This window comes from Bos mutus, chromosome 17 (genome assembly GCF_027580195.1).
Source record: "Bos mutus isolate GX-2022 chromosome 17, NWIPB_WYAK_1.1, whole genome shotgun sequence".
In the NCBI taxonomy this organism is placed as follows: domain Eukaryota; kingdom Metazoa; phylum Chordata; class Mammalia; order Artiodactyla; family Bovidae; genus Bos; species Bos mutus.
The window spans coordinates 19,972,418-19,989,769 of NC_091633.1; the positions used below are offsets into that span (position 1 = coordinate 19,972,418).

Genomic DNA, 17,352 nt, shown 5'->3' on the forward strand with positions numbered 1-17,352 from the left:
CACCCAGCTACGCTGCTCCAGGGCTCCTGACCCTCAGAGACTATGAGAGATAATAACTGTTGTTGTTAAACTGCTAAGTTCTGGTGTAATTTGTTCTGCAGTAAAAGATAACTAATGCTGCACCTGGAGAGGGGTCATAAGAGATAAGGATGAATAAAGAACCATATTATGATAACTTCTGGAGTAGGAAATGGCAACCTGCTCTAGTATCCTTGCCTGGAAAATTGCATGGAGAGGGGAGCCTGGTGGGCTACAGTTCGTGGGGTCACAAAGAGTTAGACATGACCGAGTGACTGAGCACGCGTGCGCACACATTATGAAACTTAAAATGATCAACATTAAGAGAACGGATAAATCTGGGTGGTAAATCTGACATGGTATATTTAATAGCCATGCAAATAAGAAGCAGACTATCAAACAACATGGAAAAACTAACAGGAGTTAGTATCAAGGTACAAAGGCAAAATATAATCACATATTGTGATTATAACTATGAACAAGTCATGCTTGTATATAAACAAAGACTAGAAAGTCTTTTTAAATTGTTGGTGGATAGGACAGTAGATTAAAATTTTTCTTGTATGAGAGTTATGTTAAGGTGACAACTTGCTTGTAGTTTTTAGTTTTTTAAAAACAACAAAAAGAGAGAAAAATGATGCTGTTTCCTTTTAGCAGCTCCTGACAAACCTTTATTGAACATCAGTGCAAAGACCAAAATAATCACCAAAGACATAATAAAGTCCTCAAACCCCAGACTTCTATGCAAAGCCAACCCACAAGAATTAAAAACGTGTTGACTCATACTCCAGTTTTTACAGTCTGATCTCCTTTCAACTCCCTACTTTAGTGTTGCTGAAATTTTACTCTTCTCACTATTTTAAAGAGTTTTTAAAAAAAAAAAATCGGCTTTGCTTTTTGTACCTCTCACCAGAAACTATTCTGTTCTGCACCATTATTTCAAATTAAATCAAGCAGCAGATTTCCCTGATGGCCCAATGGGGAAGAGTCTGCCTGCCAATGCAGGGGACGCAGGTCTGATCCCTGGTCTAGGAAGACTCCTCCTGCCGCGGAGCCACTGAGCCTGTGTGCCACCATTACTGAAGTCTGCAAGCCTAGAGCTTGTGCTTCACCACGAGAGAAGCCGCCGCAGTGAGTAGACCCGCACCCCCGATGAAGAGCAGCGCCTGCTCAGTGCAACTGGAGAGAGCTCATGCGCAGCCAAAAAAAATTAATTTTTTTAAAAAGAGCCAATAAAGCTATTCACTCTTCTGTTCAACCTTCCCCTCCTGCTCAACGAATCAATTCCACAGGGAAGATCATCTGTAAGATTACTTAACTTTTGCTCCCCCGAAGAACAGTTTCACAGATTGTCCCTGGAGAGGACTCTAAATGTTTTCAAATTCCAGAACTTTGTTTTCCTCACCAAAATGGCCTTCAGAAAGTGTTCAATATTTTGGCCTGTCTTTCCTTGACCCTGCAGCTAAACCACAGAGTCAATAAACAGTCTGTGCTCTGTATATATATACTGCAGTAAGCTTGACAATGTCAAGAATATGAAGTTCATGCACCAAGAAATTAATTCGGCTCTAAATTTCACTTCCAGTCCTCACAAGGTTTGAAAAACCTAACATATGAGCAATGGTTACAACATTTAAGTTGATTTCCATGTAGGTAAAACTAGAAAGACAAGATTTCCAGGCAATGTACTTGCAAACTCTCTAGGGAGAAACTGAAACTTTCTCAAGGTGGTACTTTCAAAAGAACCTTTATAGGGTTTGGGTTTGGGGTTTTTTTAAGTTATAAAAGTAATTTGCATCTTTCATTTCTTAACTGGGTGATGGGTTTATTTTTCTCTGTCTCGTTTGGGTAAATTTGAAGTACTTCACAACAAAAATACACAGATTAACATTCAGAAACTTAAATATTTACTGTGAAAACTACTCCAAGTAGTTAAGATGTAAACTGTAATTTTAAAAAGAAATCCTAATCTCTTATCCTAGAGGTAACTATAATAAGCAGATTTGTGTTTTTCTTTCTAGAATTTTTCTAAATCTAGGCAAACACATACACATGTAACATTTCATTTAGCAGAAGTAGGATTTTACGACATACCCTGCAGTTGGAAGTTTAGTAATTTTAGTTAACACCACATTCTTTTTAATGGTTGTATAGTATTCCAGAGGACCTGCTATGGGCCTCTGGGTTTCTAGTTGTCCATACACTATGACGCAATGAACTCTCTCATATATATATCTTTGCATACTTCTGTGAGTATATAGGTAGGAGAATTTCCACTCAGTTGAAATGGAACTTCTTAATTTTTTAATAGATTTTTAGAGAACAGTTTCAGATTTACAGGAAAAAAAAATGAAATGATAGTTCAAAAGTTCCCATATTGTCCCTCACCCAGTTTTCCATTTTTAACATTTTATATTAGTAAGGTACATTTGCCACAATTAATAAATCAATAAATTAATAAATCAATCAGATCAGATCAGATGCTCAGTCATGTCTGACTCTTTGCGACCCCATGAATCGCAGCACGCCAGGCCTCCCTGTCCCTCACCAACTCCCGGAGTTCACTCAGACTCACGTCCATCAAGTCAGTGATGCCATCCAGCCATCTCATCCTCTGTCGTCCCCTCCTCCTCCTGCCCCCAATCCCTCCCAGCATCAGAGTCTTTTCCAATGAGTCAACTCTTCGCATGAGGTGGCCAAAGTACTGGAGTTTCAGCTTTAGCATCATTCCTTCCAAAGAAATCCCAGGGCTCATCTCCTTCAGAATGGACTGGTTGGATCTCCTTGCAGTCCAAGGGACTCTCAAGAGTCTTCTCCAACACCACAGTTCAAAAGCATCAATTCTTCAGCGCTCAGCCTTCTTCACAGTCCAACTCTTACATCCATACATGACCACAGGAAAAACCATAGCCTTGCCTAGACGAACCTTTGTTGGCAAAGTAATGTCTCTGCTTTTGAATATGCTATCTAGGTTGGTCATAACTTTCCTTCCAAGGAGTAAGCGTCTTTTAATTTCATGGCTGCAGTCACCATCTGCAGTGATTTCGGAGCCCAGAAAAATAAAGTCCGACACTGTTTCCACTGTTTCTCCATCTATTTCCCATGAAATGATAGGACTGGATGCCATGATCTTCGTTTTCTGAATGTTGAGCTTTAAGCCAACTTTTTCACTCTCCACTTTCACTTTCATCAAGAGGCTTTTTAGTTCCTCTTCACTTTCTGCCATAAGGGTGGTGTCATCTGCCTATCTGAGGTGATTGATATTTCTCCTGGCAATCTTGATTCCAGCTTGTGTTTCTTCCAGTCCATAGTGATACCTTATTTCGAACTAAGGGCATACTTCATCTCAAGGGCCTTTGTTTTTATATCTAATGTTGTTTTTCTGTCCTGGGATCCTAATTAGGACACCATACCGGATTTGGTCATTAGGTCTCCTTAGGCCCTGCTGCTGCTGCTGCTGTGTCGCTTCAGGCATGTCTGACTCAGCAACCCCATGGACTGCATGCAGCCTGGTAGGCTCCTCCGTCCATGGGATTTTCTAGGCAAGAGTACTGGAGTGGGTCACCACTGCCTTCTCTGCCTTAGGCCCTGAGGTTGTGGCAACTTCTCAGGCCTTCTTTGGTTTTCAGGACCGTGAGGAGTACAGGCATTTTATAGGTTGCTCTCTATTGAGAATTTGTCTGGTGTTTTTTGGGACTTCCCTAGTGGTGCAGTGGCTTCCAATGCAGGGGGCCCGGCTTCCATCCCTGGTCAAGGAACTAAGATCCCATATGCCACGACTAAGACCTAGCACAGCCAAATAAATATTTTTTAAAAAACACTAAAAAGGAATTTGTCTAGTGCCTTTCTCATGATTAGACGGGAGTTACAGGTTTGGGGGAAGAAGGTCATTGTCATCATGTTGTAGCAAGAGTATAGACAAACACTGACTTCTCTGATGGTACAGTGGGTAAGAATCCACCTACCAAGGCAAGAGAAATCGGGTCAGTCCCTGATCTGGGAAGATCCCACACGCCATGGAGCAGCTACGTCCGTGCACCACTACTAAAGCCCGCACGCCCTAGAGGCTGTGCTCAGCAGCAAGAGAAGCTACGCAATGAGAAGCCTGCGCATTGCAACAAAGAGTAGCTTTCGATCGTTGCAACTAGAGAAGGCTGTGGGCAGCAGTGAAGACCCAGCATAACCAAAAAAAAAGGGTATAGACAACCGGACCTGACTGGTCACTGTCTGTGTGGCCCTTGATCACCCCGAGCAGCCAGGGTGTCAGGTGTCTCCCTGAGAAGTCATTTGCCTCCTCTCCACAGTCCTCTTGAGAAGAAAGTCACGAAGCACAACCTACACTTAAGGAATTGTGCTTCCCCTTTTTAATTTTTAAGGTCATAAAATGGTATAAAAATCCAATTTTAAATCAGTTGACATGGAGGCAAAACAAAAAGCCATTGTTAACAGCCTCTTGCATTTCCTTCCTGGAATTTTTTTCAAGGCATTTTCAAGTCACTATTTTCATCTCCACCCTGCCACCCACTCCTCACCTTTTTTTTTTTTTTTTTCCTTTTTAAAAGGGGGGATCATATTTGACTTCACGGAATCTATCATTTTGAAATCATGCCACTAAAGAAGATAAAGCAACGTGACTGTTTAATAACATGATCTGACCTGTGGAGCATTTCAAAAGCACCTGAAGCTTTTTCAGCAAACACTGCCTCCCTTTTCATTTCCTCTATCAGCGCTGAAAATAGTTGGAGTTTTTTTTTTTTTTCTCTCTCTTAATTCCATGCATTAAAAAAAAGAGATTCTTCTCGACAGAAGGTGTTAATTCAGGCACTAAATCTGGAACATTCTAATCACTGTGAAGTTTTGTGTGTCTCATCTTTGGCAGAAAACGTGTGAAGATGAGAGCTTATTCCTTACACCTTACAGCTCCTGAAGCGGCTCTGCAGAGGCTCATCACTTACACCCTCCCACACTTGAGTCACCTCCCACCTCCTGACCTCGTGTTCCCAGCTTCAGGGTTTCCAGAAGCCCACCTAGTTCCCTCTCATCTTGCAGGAGGGGCTGCCTTAGCTGATGCACCCCAAGTCTGCCTTCTCCTCCCAAGCGTCTCCCCTGTACAATTTTGAACTGCAGAAGTCACAGGTGAATCCCTCTGTATTCGTTTCCTGTGGCTGCTTTAACGAACCACCGCCAACTTACACACAAATTCACTCTTCCCCTGTTCTGGATATCAAGAGGCTGAAGTCAGGAAGTCCTAAGCGGAAGGTGCTGGCGGAACTGGCCCCTTCTGCAGGCTGGTGGACGGGGGTCCCCTTCCTTGCCCTCTTGCAGCTTCTGGTGGCTGCCCGCATTCCTTGGCTGGGGGCCACCTTCCATTTTCAGAGTGCATCGCACAGAGCTCTGCTCCCACTGTCGTGCACCCCCCCCCACTCTGACCCCCCCCTGCTTCCCTTTCATAAGGACCCTGTGATCACATCGACCTCACCTGGATGACCAGGAGACGCCTCATCTCAAGGGCTTTAACTGAACACACCTGCCAAGCCCTTCTGGCCTCATAAGGCAATGTGACAGGTATTGAGTATTAGGATGTGGGTTTACTTGGGGGAGTATTATTCAGCCAGCCACACACATCCTTCTTTAAACAGAAATAAGTCAGAACCTAAGAGCTCCTTTGGGGCTTCCCTGGTGGCTCAGCGGTAAAGAATCCGCCTGCCAATGCAGGAGATGCGGGTTCAATCCCTGGGTTGGGAAGTTTCCCTGGAGAAGGAAATGGCAACACACTCCAGTATTGTTGCCTGGGAAATCCCATGGACAGAGGAGCCTGGCAGGCTACTGCCGGGGTCCAGCCCCAGCAGGATCCTAGGGTACCCTCAGGAAAGATGGCATTGTCCAGAGAGAGATGACACGGGTCTTATAATGAATTGAAACCTGATAGTCCGGGGTTGAACAATAAGAAAATAAGGAGAAAAAATAAAGAGAAGAGAAAGAGGCTTGATCTTCCTTGATTAATACAGAAAGCCAATAAAGCTCCTGTGTTCCAAGGAGTCATCCTGAAAGAAGAACAGAGAGAGAAAAGGAGGGAAAAGGAAAAAAAGAATGACACGGGGAGACCAAGCTTTGGTGAGCGAGGCCCATAACTTTATTTTCAAAAGGAACTTTTATACCTTGACTTGTACATAGAGGGAAATGAAAGATGCAAAGTCATACAAAGTCAGCTCAACATTACATCAGTTTGACCTTCACCAGGACCAGGATGTTTTCTGCACACCTTTTCGTTTACAAGGGTCTTTGTGTTACGCACATTATCTTCTGGCCCTGTGGCCTGCCAACGTTTTATGACTCTTTTTTGATAAAGGTTGGTCAACCAGAAAACTTGTTTTTTCTTTTAAAGTGTTTTTTTATTTTTTCAATCTGCATCACCCTCAAAAAGTACTAAACAAAGTTACATTTCATAGAGCAAAGGTATGGTGGGTTACAAGAAAGAAAGAACCAATTAGCTCAAAGGTCTGATGAGGTTAATTCCAAGGCTACTACTTGTTTTTCTTACATTCCAACTATGTTAACCAATGCACTCCCAGGTGTACAATGGATAAGGGATATGGGCACTTGGCAGCAAGCATTGGCTCAACAATGAAACCCTTTACCAGTACTATCTATTCTAATAATTTTTCATCCCTTAAAGGACTCTATGCTCATTAGGACTTTTAGAATGTTTTGGCTCCCCGTTCCTTTCAAGCTTGGGGAGTTGTGAACAATCATGTGTGTTAATTGTAAGAGTATGGATAAACCTGTCAGGCAAGCTAGAATGCCAACAGAGGGGTTAAAATAGAAATATTCTTTTCATGCCCAGGAGACTTATTAATTAGAGCCCTAAGTTGACTTTTTCCAGAGAAAGTGGTTGGGGATAGCCCCCTGCTAATGTCAGAAGAGTTGGTGAAAGGCACAAAAGAGTAAGACAGACAGACTCTGGTTTTGGGGTAGATGCTCCAGCAGATTCAGGGGGTCCCTTGAGGCCCGATCCGCCTTTGCCCGTCAGGTCTCTTCCGCATGACCTTTGTCATGGGTGGGATCTCCTGTGGTGGCTCCCGGCAGGCTACGGTTCATGGGGTCACAAAGAGTCAGACACAACTTAGCGACTAAATAGCAATATTATTCAGCTAGCCTCACCATCCCCCTTTAAACACAAATAAATCAGAACCTAAGTGCACCTTTGACCGCCTAACTTTGTACCCCATCCTGTCTCCCAAGAGAGACCACTATTAACTCAACTTGGGGTGTATTTTTCGAGACCATTTTTATCTTTAACATATGTACATATATTCACACAGCAGATTTATTTAGTATATTGTTGATGGTGAATTTTTTAAATTAAAAACTCAAGTGGCATATTATTCAACATAGTTTCTGTTTTAAGATTCATCTATTAATAGATACAAGACTAGTTCAGCTGCCACCATTTAAAACTATTTGCGTTTCGTAGTAAAATATACACAAAATTTGCCATTTTAACCACTTTTAAATCTGCAGTTCCATGGCATTAAGCACATCCACATTGTTGTACAACCTTCACCATCATCAACTCCAATTTTCATCAGCATAAACTGAAACTCTGTCCCCCTTTAAACAACAACTCCCTGATTCCCCATCGCCCCCACCCCTGGGGACCTCTCTTCTTCCTATTTCAATGAGTTTGCCTCTTTCAGATATTTCGTATAAGAAGCATCACATAGTATTGATGCTTTTCTGTCTGATTTTGTCTCACTTTGCATAATTTTTTTAAGCTTCCTGCGTATCACAACACTATCGGCACTTCATCTGGCAATCCAGGCCTTCTGTTTGCGCTCAATCGACCTGCACCTGTTTACACTCTCTTTTGCAAGCCATCTGCAACATTTTCCACCTGGGTTTGATCTGTCCCTGCCAATGAATTGTAAACTAGGACAAAAAAACAAACAAACCAAGGGACACTGGTTCGATCCCTGGTCTGGGAGGATCCCACGTGCCTCTCAGCAACCGAGTCCGTGAGCCACAACTACTGAAGCCTGGTCTGGGTAGCTGGAGCACCTGGGTTATCAGGTACACTCTCCAGGAGGAGCAAATGATTTTATTTCTTAGGCTTCTCTTTTCCCATCTGGAAAATGGGGCTAATTCCTGTCTCAGCTCCTTGACTGTAAAAATAAGGCATCGCAGGGTGATCATCCCTGGTGATCCAGTGACTAAGACGCTGTGCTCCCAATGCAGGGGGCCCGGGGTTCAATCGCTGGTCAGGGAACTACGATCCTACATGCCACAACTAAAGACCCTACACAGCCAAATAAATAAGTTAATAAATAAAAATAGATTAAAGAAAAATAAGGCATATGTATAGAAAAGCCTGCATGGGCAGATCTTGCCTCCTGACAAGTCAACCCCCGGCAGCCTGGTCTGGGTGGCCTGGGGTCCCCGACGCCTGGCAGGGGCTTGACAGAGGAAATAAAAAGCTCTAGAAACGCTTTCTAACCCTCCTTCCTCCTCTCTTGGCTGGAAGGGCTGGGATGGTTTTTCTGGGCTGGAAATATTTGTCTTTGTTCGAGAAGAGAAAGACGGCTGAGCAGGTGGAGCTTTTCCCCGAGGGGAAAGCTCTGGAGGCTCTCGGGGGTTGCAGGCTGGGCCGGCCACAGCTCAGTAGCTGGGTAACATTCCTCCTCCGGCCTGTCTATTTTAAAGCACACAGATAACGAGGGAGGCGAGGCGAGATGACAAAGGCTGAACAGTGGGTGAAGGACATCTGGCACCAGGAGCTGGCAGCAGGCTAACGGCTTTCAGTGATGTGGCCCAGCTCCTGCTGTGTGCAAGCCTGGGAGAGGAACGTGGGGGCCTGGGAGGAGTGGGGGGCTCCCTCTCCCCTCCTGCATGCAGCTCACAACTGAGGGGAGGGAGGGGGCAGGGCACACTTATCACTGAATCTTTCATTCACTCTTCACTCATTCAACAAATATTTGGCCTCTTCAATTCTGTTGACATCTCTTTATCAGTCCTGGATAATTCCTAGCCATTCTCTTTTTTTTTTTTTGGCCACACTGTGAGGCATGAGGGATCCTAGTCCCCAACCAGGGATCGAACCCCCAGACCCCTGTACTGGCAAAGTGGAGTCTTAACCACGGGTATGTGCTAAGTCGCTTCAGTCATGTCCGTCTTTTTGCAACCCCATGGACTGTTGTGCTCCAGGCTCTTCTGTCCATGGGATTCTCTGGGCAAGAATACTGGAGTGGGTTGCCATGCCCTCCTTCAAGGAGTTCTTCCTGACCCCAGGACTGAACTCACATCTCTTCAGTCTCCTGCACTGGCAGGAGGGTTCTTTACCACTGGCGCCACCTGAGAAGCCCCCTTAACCACAGGACCGCCAGGGAAGTGCCCTGAGCCATTCTGTCTTACAATGGTTTCCCACCCCATTCTCTCTTGCTTCTCTAAAACTCCAAACAAAGGTATAACTAATAAATCCTCCCATTCTTGTTTTTCTCTTTCTGGTATTTTCTATATTTTTCTCTCCATGTTGTAGTTATGGATTTCTCCTAATATCTCACTAATCCTTCTGCTGTGTCCAGTCTTCTGTCAAATATAATTGTGTTTATTATTTATTAAATTTCTACCACCTCTGTTTTGTTCTTTAACAAATCTCCTAGGTTGCTTTTCATAGCTTGCTGTTGATCCTTGTAAACATTTTCAAACTTGCTGATGATTTATTTTGTGTGTGTGTGTGTGCTAGTCACTCAGTCATGTCTGACTGACTGTAACCCCATGGACTCTAACCTCCAGGCTCGTTGGTCCATGCGATTCTTCAGGCAAGAATACTTGAGTGGGCTGCCAGTTCCTTCTCCAGGGGGATCTTCCTGACCTAGGGATCGAACCCAGGTCTCCCACCTTGCAGGCAGATTCTTTACCATCTGAGCCACCAGGGAATTTTAACCAGGGTCAATAAGCATGAGCGCCTTAGAATCTGGATAATCCAGTCCCCCAGGTTTCTGTGAGTCTGCTTCTGCCGGCTCTTGCTCATAGTGCTCTGTTCCCTTGGGAGCTAGGTTTTCTTCAACCATATTGTTCGTTGCCCTTGGACAATTATTTGTGGGGATTCTCTGTGGCCTAGACTGAATGAGCCATCCTCTGAGGAAGACCTGTGCTGCTTCTGCCGGGCTCTTAAGGCGGCACCAGCTGGAGCCATCTCAGATCAAGCTCCTGCGGGCAGGCAGGGCTGCAGCAACAACTTCTTGGGAATCATTTTCTCGCTGTTCCTTTTTCTGGCTTGTTCATCATCAAGACAGAACCCTCTGCCATCCACCCCCTGGGGTTAGGGTCGCTCATGTCCCCCCATGCTGTCCAGGTCAATGTTGAGTAGTCAGCTATCAGGGAGGGAAAAAGCCCTAAGCCGTAGCACCTGCTGCTCACTGTGGTGTAAATACTCTAACTGTGGTTGGTTTCAAGCTGCCAGCAAGAAGTCAAAAACGTGACAGTTGGAAGACCTGGTGAGCCCGGCCCAGGCGTTTGGGGTCTCCCCCAGGATTTGGGTGAATTTGAGCTGAGAGAGTCCTGAATGAGAAGGGGGTGGCCAGAGAGGAGGAGTAAGGGGAAGGGGTGCAGGCAGAGGGAAGATCTTTGCATGGGCTCAGAGGTGGGGACAAAGTTGGCATGCTTTAGGGAAAGACGGAGACCATCGTGGCTGGTGTGGTAAGCTGGGGGAGGGAATGGCAGAGATGAGGTTTGGGGAGGGGAGCATGGCTAGGAGACCCCAGATCAGAAAGACCAGCTTTATTCCAAGGGCAGGAGAGGTCACTGCAGGGTTTGAACCAGAGGAGTGAGAGGATCTGATTTAGAGGGTTTTTGTTTGTTTGTTTGTTTTGCTGCACCTCATGGCATGTGGGATCTTAGTTCCCCCACCAGGGATTGAACCTGTGCCCCCTGGAGTGGAAGCTCAGAGTCCTAACCACTGGACCACTAGGGAAGTCCCTGATTTAGAGTTTTAATAACCTCCGTGACTCCTTAGGTGTAGGCTGCACATAGCGACTTCCTGCCAGAGAAAATAGCATGGAAAAGGGTAAAGAGTAACTTCGCAGTAGAGATGCCTGAGGAGCATGAACGCCAAGGCAGGTGACCAAAGTCAATAGCGAGATGATGGCACGTTGATAGTATTACCTTTGACTTGAGGTGACGACAATGGCACTTAGTCTGTGTGGCACATGGTCTGCCTTCCAACATGCCCCTGCTCACAGTCTGATCGTGAGAAAAACAGCAGACAAATCCCAAAGGACACTCCACAAACACCTGCCCCCTCCTCCTCAAAACTGTCAAGATCATGAAAAACAAGAAAAGTGTGAAACTGTCACAGCCAAGAGGAGCCTAAGGAGACATGGCAGTTAAATGTAACATGGTCCCCTGGAGGGTGTCCCAGAGCAGAAAGAGGATATTAGGGGGGGGAAAAAAAAAAACAAGGAAATCTGAATAAAGCATGGACTTTAGTTAATGATGTATCAATATCAGTTCATTCATTGTCACATACCGTCCTCATGTTAAATGTTAATAATCAGGGAAACTGGGTATATGTATTACTAGCCCAATTTCTGTACTATCATCCCAATTATTTTGTAAATCTAAAACTGAAAAATAAAGTCTAGTTGTAAAAACAAAAAAAGGAAGATCTTGCTGGCTGCTGTGTGGACAATGGGTCCTAAGGGTGGGGTGAGATGGGAGCTCAAAGACAAAGATCATTATCCCAGCCGTGCAGTGAGATGTGGCTTGGGGTTTCCAAGGCACACAGGAGATGGAGAAACAGAATCAGCCCCACTGGACAGGACGAACTGAGAGCCTATCCAGAGATGAACTGCAGGGATAGAGAAAGGGAGGAGTCAGGTACGAAGGCCAGGTCTCTGGACTCCAGGGACTGGCAGATGGTGTTGTTAATGAACGTGGAGTTTATGTGGAGAGGGCGGGGGGAGGGGGGAAAGGTTTGGGAGAAAAGTCTCCAGAGGCTGCATTTCCGCCGTGATGAGTCTGAGAGGTGGACGAATTCCTCTGGCAGTTCGCCTTAACGCACCTACTATGAGAAAGTAGCACCCACATACTATGTGGGGACCCAGGTGTGAAGAGGCACAGGTCCTGCCTTTGAGAAACTGAAGAGTATGTTTGAAGAGCGAGTATTTCACTAGGAAAGTGTTGGCAAATCAAACACATGAGGATGGGGACTTCTCTGGTGGCCCAGTAGATAAGAATCCGTCTGCCAATGTGGGGGACACGGGTTCAAGTCAGGAAGATTCCACGTGCCTTGGAGCAACTAAACCCATGTGCTACCACTACTGACACCCTCGCTCCCTGGAATCCACGCACCACAACAAAGAGTAGCCCGTGCACGCTGTAACTAGAGAAAGCCCTTACCCAGCCATGAAGGTGCAGGAAAAACTCGAAAAAAATCACCGCATGAAAATAAAGGTCATATTTTTGAAAAAACAAATGCATGAGGATGAGGAGACCAGGTAGGGTAGTGAGAAATCTGGGGAGACTGCCTGGAGGCAGCGAGGGCACAGAGGCTGTACCCAAAGCAGACATCTTCCAATTCCAGACAAGCCCAACCTTCACCAGAGCCAGTCCACATCAGTCCAGACTTCCAGCCAGGCTCCCATTTGGAAACAGCCTTCCCTTTTCTGAGGCTGATGTCCAGAAAAGCCAAATAATTGAGGGTCAGAGATCAGAGAACTCACATGTGGCAGGTGCCCAGGCCTCAGGGCCCAGGTAATTGTCCTAAGTCAGTTTCTGAGGTCCTGGAGTCTCTGATTGCCTTTGGTCATGTAATGCATCGATCCAATCCAGGGCCAGGAAAGGTGAAGGGCCTCATATGTCCCTGGGCACTTGCTGACCAGCGGAGCAGAAAACCCCTCAAAGTGTTTCTCAAAGCCCCACAGGTCCTTCAGTTATGAAGGCCAGCAGGACATCCTGAACAGGCCAGCGGGAAGGCCCAATGATGAAACAATTGCTACACCCCCTGTTCGGGGCTACTGAGCAGCGTGAGCCCAGGCCTGGGTGTCTTGGGGAGTGGTAGGGGGTGGGGGGCACCTCCCCTGGCCCTGTCCATGGAGAGCCAGAGGATCAGTCATATCACACCCTGATCAAAACCCTCCTGTGCTCTCCACCTTTGCAGAGCCGGTCACACACCTCCCATCTCATCCTGTTCCTTCTTCCGGCTTCACCTTCTCCATGCTCCACCCCACTGCCCACTTCCTGCTCTGGCAACATCCAAGCTTCTTCTGCCTGCTTCTTAGTCTTGAGACCTGCTACCCCTTTGCCTCTGGTCAATTTTTCCCACTATCTTTCTTATCTTTTAAAGAGGTGAAATTCTTTAAATAAACATAACATAACATAACATGCAATCAACCATTTTAAAGCATGCAAATCCCTTAGTCTTAGTTATATTTACAATGTGATTATCACCAGGTCTTGGGAATTACAAAACTCTCTCGTCACCCCATAAAAACCACTTCTCACCCAATGAAGCCTCGCTGCCCTGCTCACTAACCTTTAACCTGCTTTCTGTCTAGAGACTTGCTTATTCTGAGTAAGTCATATAAAAGTAATCATACTTTCACACTTTTGTGACTGGCTTCTTTCATTAGCAAAATGTTTTCGAGGTTTATCCACATTGTGGCCTGTATCAGAACTTCATTCCTTTAAAAAAATTTTATTTGGCTGCACCAGATCTTAGTTGCAGCATGTGGGATCTAGCTCCCTGACCAGGGATGGAACTTGGGCCCCTTGCACGGGCAGCATGGAGTCTTAGCCACTGGACCACTAGGGAAGTCCCTCATTTCATTTTATGCCAAATAATATAGTCCGCTGTCTGCATAGACCACAGTTTGTTTATTCATTTGTTAGTGGATGGACACGGGTTGTTTCCGCTTTCTGGCAATTGTATATAGACCTGTTATAAACATTCATGGACAAGTTTCTGCATGGATACCCATTTTCATTTCTTTGGGGTCTGTACCTAGGAGTGGGATTGCTGGGTCACATGGTAACTTCAGGGTCAACTTTTTGAGGAACCTCCAGACTCATTCTTTGCCCCTGATATCCCGGGCTGGCCCTTGCTCCTCATTCAGCCCTCAGCTCAGATGTGACCTCCTCAGATCACCTCAGCTCAAATAACACCCCTCTCCCAACCACTCTCGTGTCTTTTCACGATGCTGGGTTCATGATCCCTTAGGACGTAGGTGATTCCGTACCTCTTGTTTTCCCTGGTGACCCACAGCCTCACACAGTACCCAGCACTCAATGAATGATGATAAGTCATTGCTCAACAAGGGATATGACTAAGACGCTTGTAAGATGGACAAGCTCCAACATTTTGGCCACCTGATGTGAAGAGCTGACTCATCGGAAAAGACCCTGATGCTGGGAAAGATTGAGGACAGAGAACGAACGAGATGGTTGGATGGCATCACCAACTCAATGGACATGAGTTTGAGCAAGCTCTGGGAGATAGTTAAGGAAAGGGAAGTCTGGTGTGCTGCAGTCCATGGGGCTGCAAACAGTGAGACATAACTGAGTGACTGAACAACAAAGATGGATAAGACAGAATGCAGGTCAGGGAAATGTAAAGATAAGAGTAATCCTCTGCTACATAATGAATACTGATCAGTGGGCGTTTGGCACCCTATTGAGGTGGCAGATCTCACGGCTCTATTCTCTGATCTGTGTGCAATCTGTCAGAACGTAAAGGTTTAAAAGGCATGTTTTTGGGACTTTGCTGGTGGTTCAGTGGCTAAGACTCTGTGCTCCCAATGCAGGGGGCCTGGGTTCCAACCCTGGTTAGGGAACTACATCTCACGTGCCACAACTAAAGATCCCACGTGCAGCAATTAAGACCTGCATGTGTGCGTGCTAATTTACTTCAGTCGTGTCCAACTCTTTGCAACCCTATGGACTGTAGCCCCCCAGACTCCTCTGTCCATGGGATTCTCCAGGCAAGGATCCTGAAGTGGGTTTCCATGCCCTCCTCCAGGGAACTAAGACCATCTTACAAGCCTGGAAGTGCAGCCAAATAAAGAAATAATGCTTCTAAGAAATGTTTTATAATTATTATATAAATAATAATAATCAATCAGCTGAATGACCGACCTCAGGCTATCTAAGGTGAGGACCTGCGGCAAGGTGAGGCATGTCCTTGTTATCTTAAGTCTGTTGGGACCACCCAGGGTGACTCAGCTCTTTAGTGGACTACTTCCTCCTGCCCGCTCCCCCATCCAGGGAAAAACAGAAACCAGTGGAAGGAAGTCACGCTGATAATCTATTTCTAAATACCTCCCCGTTGGTGACTCAGCACAGACATCTCTTCAGCAAGCCCCAACTCCATGGGCTGGCACAGGTAACCCCTAGTGACTAATTGCGAAGGGAAGAAAAAAAGACAAAGGTGGAAAAAAAGGGTGGAAAACAGGGTGGAAAAAAAGACAGGGTGGGGTGGGAAATTAGTTATGTGTATAATCTCACAGTCAGCCTGGTGCAATGGTTAAGTGCTCCAGCTGGGGGTTCAGGCTGCCAGGGTTCAAATCCCAGCTTTGGGACTTGCTACAGGTTATTTTTATTTGCTTTGTTGCAGGGAGTGGGCTTCTCCTGTTGTGACTCAGAAGTTTCAGCATGAGGGCTTACTGCTCCAAGGCATGGGGGAATCTTAGTTCCCAACCAGGGATCAAACCCAGGTCTCCTGCATTGGAAGATGGATTCTTAACAGTGGACCACCAGGAGAGTCCCTCTGCAGGTTATTTAATCTCACTTTTTTTTTTTTTTTTTGGAAAAACAGGGTTAATAGTAGTAGCTGCCTCATAGGGTTGTTGTGAGAATTAAAACAGTTAATATTATATAAAGTGCTTACAGAGAGCTGGGTATGTTGGAAATGCTTCATATAGGAATAGTCATCATCATCATCATCCATCTCAGTACTGGTATCTGCAGCTGGGCAATCAGACAGAAGGAGATAATAAATGGGCTTTTAAAAAGCTAAATAGGGAATTTCTTGGCGGTCCAGTGGTTATGACTCTTTGTGACCCCATGGACTGTAGTCTGCCATGCTCCTCTGTCCATGGGATTTCCCAGGCAAGAATACTGGAGCAGTTTGCCATTTTCTCCTCGAGGGGATCTTCCTGACCCAGGGATCGAACCCACATCTCTCCCATCTCCTGTATTGTCAGACGGCTTCTTTACCACTAGTGCTACCTGGGAAGCCCAAGTCCGGGCATGTGGGTTCAAGTCCCGGCACGTGGGTTCGAGTCCCAGTCTGAGTTACACATCTTCAAACACGACCAATTTTTATCTTATGTGCACTGTACCACAATTTTTTTTAAAAAGTAAACATTAAACAGCCTCTTTCAGAGCCATCTGCCAAAAAAACAAGGTAAAAAAAATGTCTCTGTATTATTATTTGAAATTATAATAGTTCTCCTACCTGGGGCCAGAAATAACTACATCAGCAGAAATGGCTGTTTGGGTCCTTAATTTGAAAGTCCTCGCTCTGTGCAGTCTTCTAGAACTTCAGGTCCTGGAGGAGGGCAGGATGACTGACTGGATGGAGCTGCCCGCGGCGGGGGCTCAGGTCTGGCGGAGTGTCTCGGCTGGACGTACTGGCTGGCTTTTCAACAACTTCTGTTTTCAGTAAACAGAAATCAGAACAGCTGTTCTCCATCTTGCCTTCCGCGGCCCCCTGGGCACCTACCATACAAGGACTGGGTTAGCTTGTTTTGAGCTAACCATCCTTCCCCCCCGGCCTTGGGGAAAACGGACACCCAATCCTGAAATACACGTGTGCGCACGGCTCATAACCAACCACTGTTCACCTTTTCTTCTATTTGCTCTGAATCCACTTTTATTCTTAACAAAAGAGTAAAGCATCGCATGTTCATGCCCTTCTAGTCTCCAACCACCAGAAACAAACTCCAGCATGAATGGAACCTGTAGCCTCCCAGCCAATTGATTTCTGAACTCTGTACACATATTTATAGATCCAAGAAATAGATTTGCTAGTGTTTTGTATTAACACAGATAAACACTATCATAATATCTTTCTGCAATGTGCTTTTTTTTTTTTTTTTTGCTTGTTTTTATGTTTTTGAGATCTTTCCAAGTTAATATGTATGGATCCAATATGCCTTTTCTTCCCACATAATATTTCACTGTATATCCTGTACCATATTTTTAAAAACCAAATTAAAGACCTCACCATTGTTTCTAGTGATTTGCAAATGAAAACCAGGTGGCTACGAGCGTCCTTGGGCTAATTGCTGCAGAGCAATATTTTTCAAATAGCCTGAGGCATACCTAAGTCATGAAGTC

General features: G+C 45.4%; 1 long non-coding RNA gene across 1 annotated transcript; it reads right to left on the reverse strand.

The window, feature by feature from the left end:
- Positions 1-6,182: 6,182 nt before the first annotated feature.
- Positions 6,183-16,625, reverse strand: LOC138991438 (uncharacterized). Its single transcript, XR_011467383.1, has 3 exons — positions 16,469-16,625; positions 15,899-15,978; positions 6,183-7,105 (listed from the first exon to the last, which is right to left on the reverse strand). It is a non-coding gene; the product is annotated as an uncharacterized lncRNA (long non-coding RNA).
- Between the last annotated feature and the right edge of the window lie 727 nt (positions 16,626-17,352).